Below are 9,663 nucleotides of genomic sequence, written 5' to 3'. Positions count from 1 at the left end.
TTGGTCCTGTGCAAACACAGATCAGCCCATTCTCACTGGGCCGTGTCTCTGGCACTCATCAGGCTGTTTGTACTGCAATTTCCTCCCCAGTCTTATCCATGTTTTGTCCACTGTCATTCCAACAGGATTACGGGACGCTTTCATCATGCAGAAACATCACTGTGTGGAAAATGCAAAAGAGATTTACTGGTTTGCTCCTTTCGTCAAATGTGTTATCATCACATGAACCCTAAGGTCGGGAATTACTCTTGAAACTAATTATTATTTTTGTCGCTATAGTCTTCTGTCCATCTATGCAAATACAGCATATTACAGCATAATATTTGTTGCACCGATTACAAGTTCTGGAAAAATACTGTAGATTAAAAACAAAAAAAAAACTGACCAAAAGTGAACTGTTTGGTCAACGTGCAGAAGTCTATGCGTCAGAAAACTAATGCTGCACATCACCCTGAACACACAATCCCTTACTATGTTTCATAATGGGAAGATGTTTGGGTTTTTTTAGCAGAGACGAGGAAGCTGGCCAGAGTTGGTGGGAAGATGTTTGGAGCCAAAAGCACCTCAATGCTGTAAGAACAACTTTTTGAAGACTTGAAAATGGAGGCAGTTCACTTTCCAGTAAGACCTTAAAAATGCAGCTCCAGTGGAATGGTTTGAATCAAATCATATTATTGTGTTAGAAAGGGCCCAGTTAAAGACCAGCCCTAAATCCAATAAAGAATATATGGCAAAACTTGACAACTGCTGCAAAGCTGGTATAACCTTTTCCAAAAGAAATTTGCTGCTTCAATTGCAGCAAATGGGGATCCTTCACATCATTTACTCGGAGGGGTGGCGGGAAAATACATATTCCTCTTTCACATTTTATTTGTTAAATGTTGATAACAAATGATCTTTTAAATAAGTGAGCACAGGCCAAAATTACTGCAAAGTCACAAGTGGCTTTTAATCATTTTTTGACGGATCACTAAAACTTATTGACTTGTTACGCTTAAGTTTATTATTTTTTTATTTTCACCTGTCTGTCTGTTCCTTTCAGTACTCGCTCAAAGCGCTTAAACATGGTGTGCGAACCAATTAGGTTCTTCCTGAGAGCCTGTATGTGTCTTTTTCACTCTAGACTCATGATGTCAATCTACTTAACTTCAAGCTGTTAGAGTAAGTCATCAGAGCAGATTAAGGCTCTGTCTAGACACAATCTGTGGTTAGTTTTGTGTTTTCTCTTCATATTAGTTAAGGCTTTGGTGAGGTTAAGATTATCCTCAGCCGTTGGAGGCTCCGGCCTTCGGCCACTGGCGGTTCTAATCTGTGGGGGGAGATTTCAATTGACTCAGTCTTTGAAGAGATGCCCATCGTCTTTAAAACTGATGAGCTGTGAGTCGTCATGACTGCCTGGCCTCGCTGATGTGGTTTTAGGCCTGCCGCCTCCCTCCTATGCAAGAGCCGCTTTCATCCCAAGACAAACAGACACAGTCATTACAATTAAACTGTGTTATTAAAGCGACAGGCTACTGGCAGATTAAGTGAGGAGAAATGAAGTGACTCTTTGTGTTATTGCTGGCAGTCGACTCATTAAAGCTTGAATTTTTGAGTTTGTTGTTCAGGACTCCTAATTTTCTTATTAGCTGACATGAGAAGATTTATGCGCAAAGTTGCACTCTAGGAAAAATACCTCCTTGATTTTATTATTCGGTGACAGTTTTTACTATGGAAAACTGTCTCACTTTTTTTTCTTCTTCTTTTGCTTACAGTCTCCAATATTAACAACAAGAGGGCCCAGGAGACACAGACGACTAAGGGACTCAGTCCTAAGGGGTTTTGTGAGTTGAAGGATTAAGATTATGGGGGAGGTTCTTTCAAATGACTGATGGTGTAAAGTGTGAGAGGTAGCAATGCAGGGCAGGGCAGGAGTCTGTGTGGCGGACCATTAGTAGCTTTACTCTTCAATCAGTGCAATGAAAATTGCCACTCATGTCAAAATAGATGTATTTACTGAGAGGAGGACAAGCAAGAATAAGAAAAAAAGACAGGGAGGCTTTATGAGAGTGAGTGAGAAAGAGAGAGAGAGTTATGCAACTTATTTGATGCAAGAGACAAACAAGCGTAGCGACTGAAATTGGCCGATCTCACCGGCAAAGATGTTGATTAGGCTGTGATTTAATCCTGATTATTTTTTTGTTGATTTAAATTAATAAATACATAAACTACCAACTAGGTACCTTGCAAAAGATCAATAGGTGTTTTTCCAATATTCACAAGGATTTAGTAGTAATAGTTACAATGAATCCCTTAACTCAGTATCAGTAATTGCAGCAATTTCTCATGTAGCCACTTTTGTACACACTGTATTCACCAGTATGCACTTTATACAAAAGTTCCTAAATTACCAGGCTGTTGAAATATAAAGATAAATCATTTCAAAAAATTTTCAGTCTTTAATGTATCATATAACCAATATTATTCAGCAAAAACCAACTAAATATGTTAGCTCAGGTATTTTGACCTAGCCAGTCATGGCCACATCCTTAAACTAGCACTTTATTAAGGCTTATTTTGATTATTCATCAGCATTCAGGCTGCAGTTGTACACAGCTGTGGCTATTAATGGTCAGTCTGAGAAACTGAAAAACTTTGTAACAGCATGTGTAATAATGTGATAAATTGTGAAATGTTTGGCACAACTTTAAAAGTCAGCATTGGGGAAAAAAAATTAAAAAACAAAAGCCCTCAATGCACTAAAGAAAATGATACACCGTTGTGCTCTGGGGTAACTTTTCATCGAAGCCGGGCTGTTGGTCATGATGGATAAAATCTTGAACAGATCTTAAAATTTGTTCAAGTGTTCAGTTCTGTCAAAATCAACAAAAGAAAAGAATAGTTTTAAAAAACTAAATCTGAATTTTATTCTCACCAGGAAGGGGGAGGTTTGTGAACAAGAGATCATATTGAAATTTGATAAATGTTGAGAGCTTTAGCAAAAAAACAAATTCAAAATGTGCGAGCATTGCCAGGGCAACATGGGAAATGGGAGATGATAAGAATCCTATACCAAAGAAGGCTGAAACTGAGTCAAGTGGTGATTTGTCAAATAATTAATATAAATGGGTTGGCAGTGGAGACAGTGGTAGGAGTTCATCATGTAACTGGAGGGTTGCTGGCTCAAATCCCCACTCTGTTTGTCTCAGTTGTTGTTTCCTTGGGCAGGACATTTCACCTGCTTTGCCTGCATTTCAGTTCTTTTTTATTTTTTTGTCTTGTTTCTTCAAAATTGATGTATTTTGACTTTCCTGCTGTGTAAACATGCTCCCCCTCAGCCTGAATTAGGCCCACACTGTGAGAATATCACAATTGCAAAAATATTTTCGGTTTTATGCTTGAGTGAACAGTCAGTATATCAGTGACAGTGACACTATTCATTTCCTTCATCCTCCTCTAATCGAGTATCACTCCAAATCTGATTGGTGCTTCTTTCCATCTACTTTTATCCCAGTGTCTCTCAGATGTGTTTTGACACGAGTCAGGTTCAGCAGTGAAATGTTTAAATCCTGCAGAATTTTTTGAAATGACACCGTGTGCTTATCAGCAGTAGTTCTTGAAATGGGTTTTGTGCTCCACTGCCCACTGCAGCCTGGCCTGGAAGAGCTACACATGCATTCCCCCTCCAAATACAAAACTATTATTTCCACCCTGGCTGAGTTTATTTCTTATTTTGCATGTCCAGTTAATAAGGAGTGGTCGTTCTCCTGTAGGTCCTGTGGTGGAATATGTGCATACATCGAACTGCTATTATTGAAGTTAGTGTCTTATTTTCAAGCTTCTAATTTAATGCGAAGTTAAATGTATATTTAATTGTTCTATTTTTTTCTTTTCTTTTTTCTTTGAGGCAAAAGTTCTACCATCTACTTCACCGAGCAAGTCCCAACTAATGTGTTTACATTTGCTGCTTGGATGGAGAAGATCTGCAGAAAAAAAGTGTTATATTTGAAAGTCCAGATGAGTGTTTATGACCAGACCTGAAATGTAAAATTTCACAGAGGGTCTATGTTAATTATCTTTTATAGCGAGTGGTTTGAGTGAATGTTGCTCTCTGCAGGAGCAACATTATGTGGTCTGACAGCATCGTGGTCTCAGCTGTGATTGACGTATTGCACAGCGCGTCAGTTTTTTGTTTTTCCCCATCGTACCAGTTAACGTTGCAAAACAGAGCAGGAGTCAGGTTATTTAATCTCTGTGATAATAAGAAATAAGAAATGACAATGGGAGAAGAGGGGTTGTGATTTGTTGTATGTAAAATGCTGTTTAAATTAGTTTTTTCTTTTTTTCTTTAATGGAAAATATCTTTATGTCATCAGTTTCAAGAAAATGATGGCCCCCATATCTCAGAAACCTTTCATGTCTCCAAGAAGGCTGCTAGAATAAATTCTGACGTTTAACTTTGAAAGAACCCGGATTGTAATTTTTTGGATGATCATTCAGAGGGATATATGACACATGAATAGTTGAATTTTATTAAATTCTTCACCTAAGTGACCAATGATATGTTTATTGTTTTATACAAAGCTTAGCCTGCATACTTTTAAGACAGTATATGATAAAAAGTATTCCTCCCAAGGACTTGCATAGTTTTTTTCTTTTTACTTGTCTTTGATCACCAGAGATAAATCCACTTTGTATTTGCTTTCTTTGAGTCACTGCATTGCTCTTACTAATCTCAGACATTAACCATGTCACTTCATACAACCAAATATATTAGTTCAACCTTGCTCTCCAGGAAAACCATTATTGGAGTAATATTTTGGGTTGCCTCGGGCTAAGCGCAGCTGGACACCACATGCCTCATATCTGCATTTAAAGAAAGCACTCGGGGATATAGCTCCCACCATTGTTTCACTCCAGTGTCCTCTTATCTTATACAAGCCAGACTAGTTTGCCAACATCTGCACATTTCCTGTCCTTCGGGCACGGAGTTTTAGCAATTTCAATTCCAAGTAAAATAATGGATTCTGCACAAAAAAGTGCAAGGTCAGATCTTTGTTTTGGAAGAGTTATGCCAATTCGACCGTAGCATTTGAGAGATATCGCCCCTCTGGACACACACTGTTGAAACCCAAATTCAAAAGTAATTACCACTTTTTAAATATTTCTTAGTCTGAAGCATCTTTGCTACTTTATAAATAAGTTTTGCACACTGCCTGGTTTAAACTAAGGGCTGGAAATGGGTTTAATTCTCTGTGAACTTTTCACTTTTTTTGTCAAGTTAAACTTCAAAGTACTTTATTGGGATGTAGTGTGACTTACCAACTGAAGCAAAATAACCAAATTAAATCATAATGAATAAAATTTACATTTTTCTACCCATGGAGAGAGTGCTACTTACGTTTGTTTTCTGCCCTTTTTACTATTGTTCCTCCAATAAGAGTGATGAAATTAAGTGATACCACAAATTCACTCCTCTGCTGAATGGAGCATGCATGCAGTGGCAGTTTTTGATGTTTGGTGATATGGCTCTTGACTCAGGGCGTCACAGTGCTGGGGCAACACAAGTGCAATAAAGGTCATACTATAATTCCACCCTAAACAAGTTTTCTATTGTTTATTAGCATGTCAAGATATAAAAAGGGAAATAAAAGTAGGGAACCAAACTGATTCACTAAACAGACTTTGTGAAGCCCAGTTTGAGATTCATCAAATATTTATACTTTTTGTGAAAACGCCAGATATTTCTGCTTTTATGACATCAACACAATGCTATGTTGAAACAAGCATAAAAATAACAGAACAGTAAAATTTCACAAAGACGCCAGATTCTTTAAAACACCGTCTTGGCTTGTAAAATTTCTGGAGAAACGTAGTTGTTCCAAAAATGCAAATAATGATGTCTCTTTTCACATTCTGAACAGCAGGAGGAGTGGCTTGTCCACAGAAAGTATCCCTGCAAGAACTGCCACTTGATATATGATTGCATTTCTAAATAAATATGCAAATCCAAACAGTCTGAGGCACAAAACCGGAGACATGCCAGAGAACTTCAGTCTAAATAGCATCTGGATTGACATCTCACTTTGATCCCATCATCAGACACTGCAATTTAGTTCAAGTTCTCTTTAAAGAGGCTGTGTTGTCTAAAAGTGGAGGCAGGCCTTGTTAGAGATAGCAGCTGATGCACACTGGAATGCTTTTGGTCTTATCATATTGTCATGAAGATCCAGCCACAGACACTCAGGAAGTAAAAAAAAAAGGAGTCAAACTTTCTAAGAAGAAGGACTTGCTGCATTCAGAATCACGCTGTGAACATTTTCTTCTCATCACGCAATAAAAAAAGGGTTTTATATTTTTGAGTATGGTTCAATCCAATCCATTTTTAATGGACTGTAAAATGTATTTATGTATCACTTAAATAATAAAAAGATGTTTTACTTGATGAATTTAATAACCATGTGGGTCTCTGGATATGTTTATTGATAAATTTGAGTTTTATTGGGGTATAGTGTGTCATAAAAAGTTTCAGTCTCCTGGCCTATTAATTTGAACGTTCTGCTGCTTACAAGCCCGAATGTTTTCCACAGATTATAATACATTCTGTTGAAGCACTCAGCTACTTATTTTAACCATCATTTAATTTCTATATTTTATGGGTAACATTACTTTGATGCATAACTGCGCCGTTAACAACATAACAACATAACAACAAACAAATAGGTATCGCAGAAGGTTTTATAGCTTCAAAAAGAGTTGCTGTCGCATTGAGCCCAGTCAGTGAAGTATGGCTCCTTGCATCACATGAGCCACAGTGGCTCAGGCGACAACAGGCCTACTGGCCGACTTTCAAAGTTTCCAGCAGTTGGTCAACGTCTTCAAGCACAGACCTGCTTATAATTACTATAACGGAGACAGTAAATCATGACTCGGCATGAGACTAATTTGTGGTGGGGCAAAAAAAGAACTTATTCTTTAATTCTTTATGGAGATGCAGTTAGCTATAAAATACACATAAGAACATATGCAACAGAACATTTCACTGGCAGGGAGACAGAGCGTGGCGGCCATGAAGAAAGTGAAAAAATATCTACAACCCCAGCGTGTTCGGGGCGTTCATATTGGTGGAAAATCAAAGCACACATGCTGTGGGACTTGTTAAGGTGTTGGGCCAACATGAGATGGAAAATTAGCTCCAGTTTATGTAGATCCAAATGCGCACTAAATTCTATATGCACGATCAACATTTTGCCATAAAAACCAAAAAATCCCATGAAGGAAGGGCAGTTCAAAGGTGAGCCTTTGGATTGGTACTGAAGTTCATGTTGAGCAATCTGAAAATCATCTGTCAACTTTTTGTTTTATTGGCTTACAATAAATATAAATACAGTCATGTTAAGGCAACTTTAAGTTACAGATTACATGCAATTTGTTGTACTGTAACTTTCAGTTATGTACTTAGCTTTTCACAAATCTTTCCATGTTGGCTTTCTCTTTGTTTTGTAAATATTAACATGGTCAACTTTAGATAACTTTAGTTAATCTAAAGTTATTTTTCAACTTTAGATTAACTTTTAAAAAATTTGGGGTACTGGTGAAACCCAAATGTCACGGCACAAGATCTTATCTCATTGAAATGTCGCAATATCTCAGTTTGTCTCATTTATCTAGTTCAGCCCATAATAACACCACTTAGATGAATCATCGACTGAGGACATTAACATGCGTGCAACAATCTTGATTGACAGAGAAAATAGTTGATACCAGAGACACCAAAATGAGACTTCTTGTCTAGTTTCCTGGCTGGATGAAAACACTAAAGAGGTGTCCACCTTTTTAAGGTTGAAAAGGTACTACAAGTATTTTACTAGTATATCACTGCTCGCTCTCATTATTATATTTATTAATTAGTAATAATTTTGCTAATTTGTGATGTAGTGTGGATCTACAGCTGGTACAACAGGAGCACATGCAGTAATACTGAGTAACCCAAGGAAGCATAGAGGAGGAATGGAAACTGATCAGCTTAAATACTGAGAAATTAATGAAGGATGATTGAATGGAGGCGAGGAAATCAGCTGATCAACTGTAAGAGGGAGCAAACACACTGGCTGAGGAAGTGAATCATTAACACAAAAGAGCTGAACTAGGATTCAAAGAAACTAAAAACCAAAAGAGAAAAGAACAATACTGATTTATTAGAACTGAATCCAAATACTGAGACAACAGAGTAAAAAAAATAAGGAATTGTGAAACTGAACATAAAGACAAAAACTCATATGATGACACCATATCAACAATAACGAGTGACGTACAAAATTTGGCAAGACTTAAAGAACAAAATAAACAACAAATGAAAAACGGAACCAAAACAACCGAGGATTATAACAGGATGTTGTTCATTCAGAGAAAAAGGTTCAGTTACCTTTTCTAAGACATAGTGAAGACAAAGTGAGATAAACATCAGTGAGATCCAGAATTACTAAAAGCATCTTAATACATATTTTTGTAGGTTTTAAATTTTGGGGCTTAATCTTAATTGAGCCTAAATAACCAAAATAAATGTTATGTATCTCAAGTAATGTTAATGATATTACTGAGATACAAAACAATTTGTACTTTTGCTCCAACTGTTCAGTGCTGGAAGAAATATATATTGCATGAGTAAAAAAAAAAAAATAAACTAATTAACTAATTGAAAAAAAATAGCTTGTTGAGTTAATTTACTAGACAGTTCTAATAACTAAGCTGACACTAATGACACAAACAGGAAATTGCCTGACTGCTCATTTTACAATTTTTACTTATTGTTTGAGACCAAGACTGTCATCGTCAAACTCCTTTTTTGTCAAATCATGTTGTTTTCTATGGGGTTGCTATCAGTATAAGAACATTTCTTTACATGGTGTTAAAACTGAGTTAAGCTGTGCTGTCCTTTTGGCTGTATGTTTTTGAATACTTGACGTCCTTCCTGCTAGCATGGTATGGAATAACTAATAGACATACAGATGGCTCCTTAGTTATTCAAGCCTCCCATCCAACAAAAACAATGTTTAGGAAAGCACTCCGTCAGCCCCTTCATCTTTGTTGTTGATGTGTTTTTGTCTCTCCTGCTCTGCTTTTCACTTTAACTCCTTTGAATGTGCCTCTCTAGGTCAAATGATTCCCTGGCTTCACAGCAGTTCTGTGGTGGCTCCACTAATGGCGCTGTAATTTTGCATCTCTTTGAAGTTCTCCCCGACCGTTGTGTTACCTGAAGTCTGTGCTTCTCTCTGAGGTTTTGGGCTGAGGCAGGCTAGCTACCCTCTGCAGCCTAATTAAATGTAATTGCTCCATTTTGTAGTGGTGCCCGTGTGGAGAGGGGAAGCCTTGTAATAAAAGAGATTGCGTGAAGGGTCCGAGGATCACAGACGCCAAAGAGGAGCCACGAGGAGACGATCGGAGACGCTTCCCCCTCTGTCGCCTCGTCTGTCCTGAGCAGACATAGTCATTACTCCCTCCACTATTCCTGCTCTGGCTCTGTCTCCTCTCCTCTGTTGCTTTTTCTGCCTCTATTTCAATTTTACCACTCTCCCGTACATTCACAGTCATGGATGTGCAAAGCAAGAATGTTTTGTCCACGTTTGCGCCCAATGCTTTCAGCGTCGCCCTCGTGTCTGTGTTTCACCTGAACTGAAACAGCGG

This window comes from Poecilia reticulata, linkage group LG15 (assembly GCF_000633615.1).
Source record: "Poecilia reticulata strain Guanapo linkage group LG15, Guppy_female_1.0+MT, whole genome shotgun sequence".
NCBI lineage: Eukaryota > Metazoa > Chordata > Actinopteri > Cyprinodontiformes > Poeciliidae > Poecilia > Poecilia reticulata.
This window is presented reverse-complemented; position numbering follows the sequence as displayed.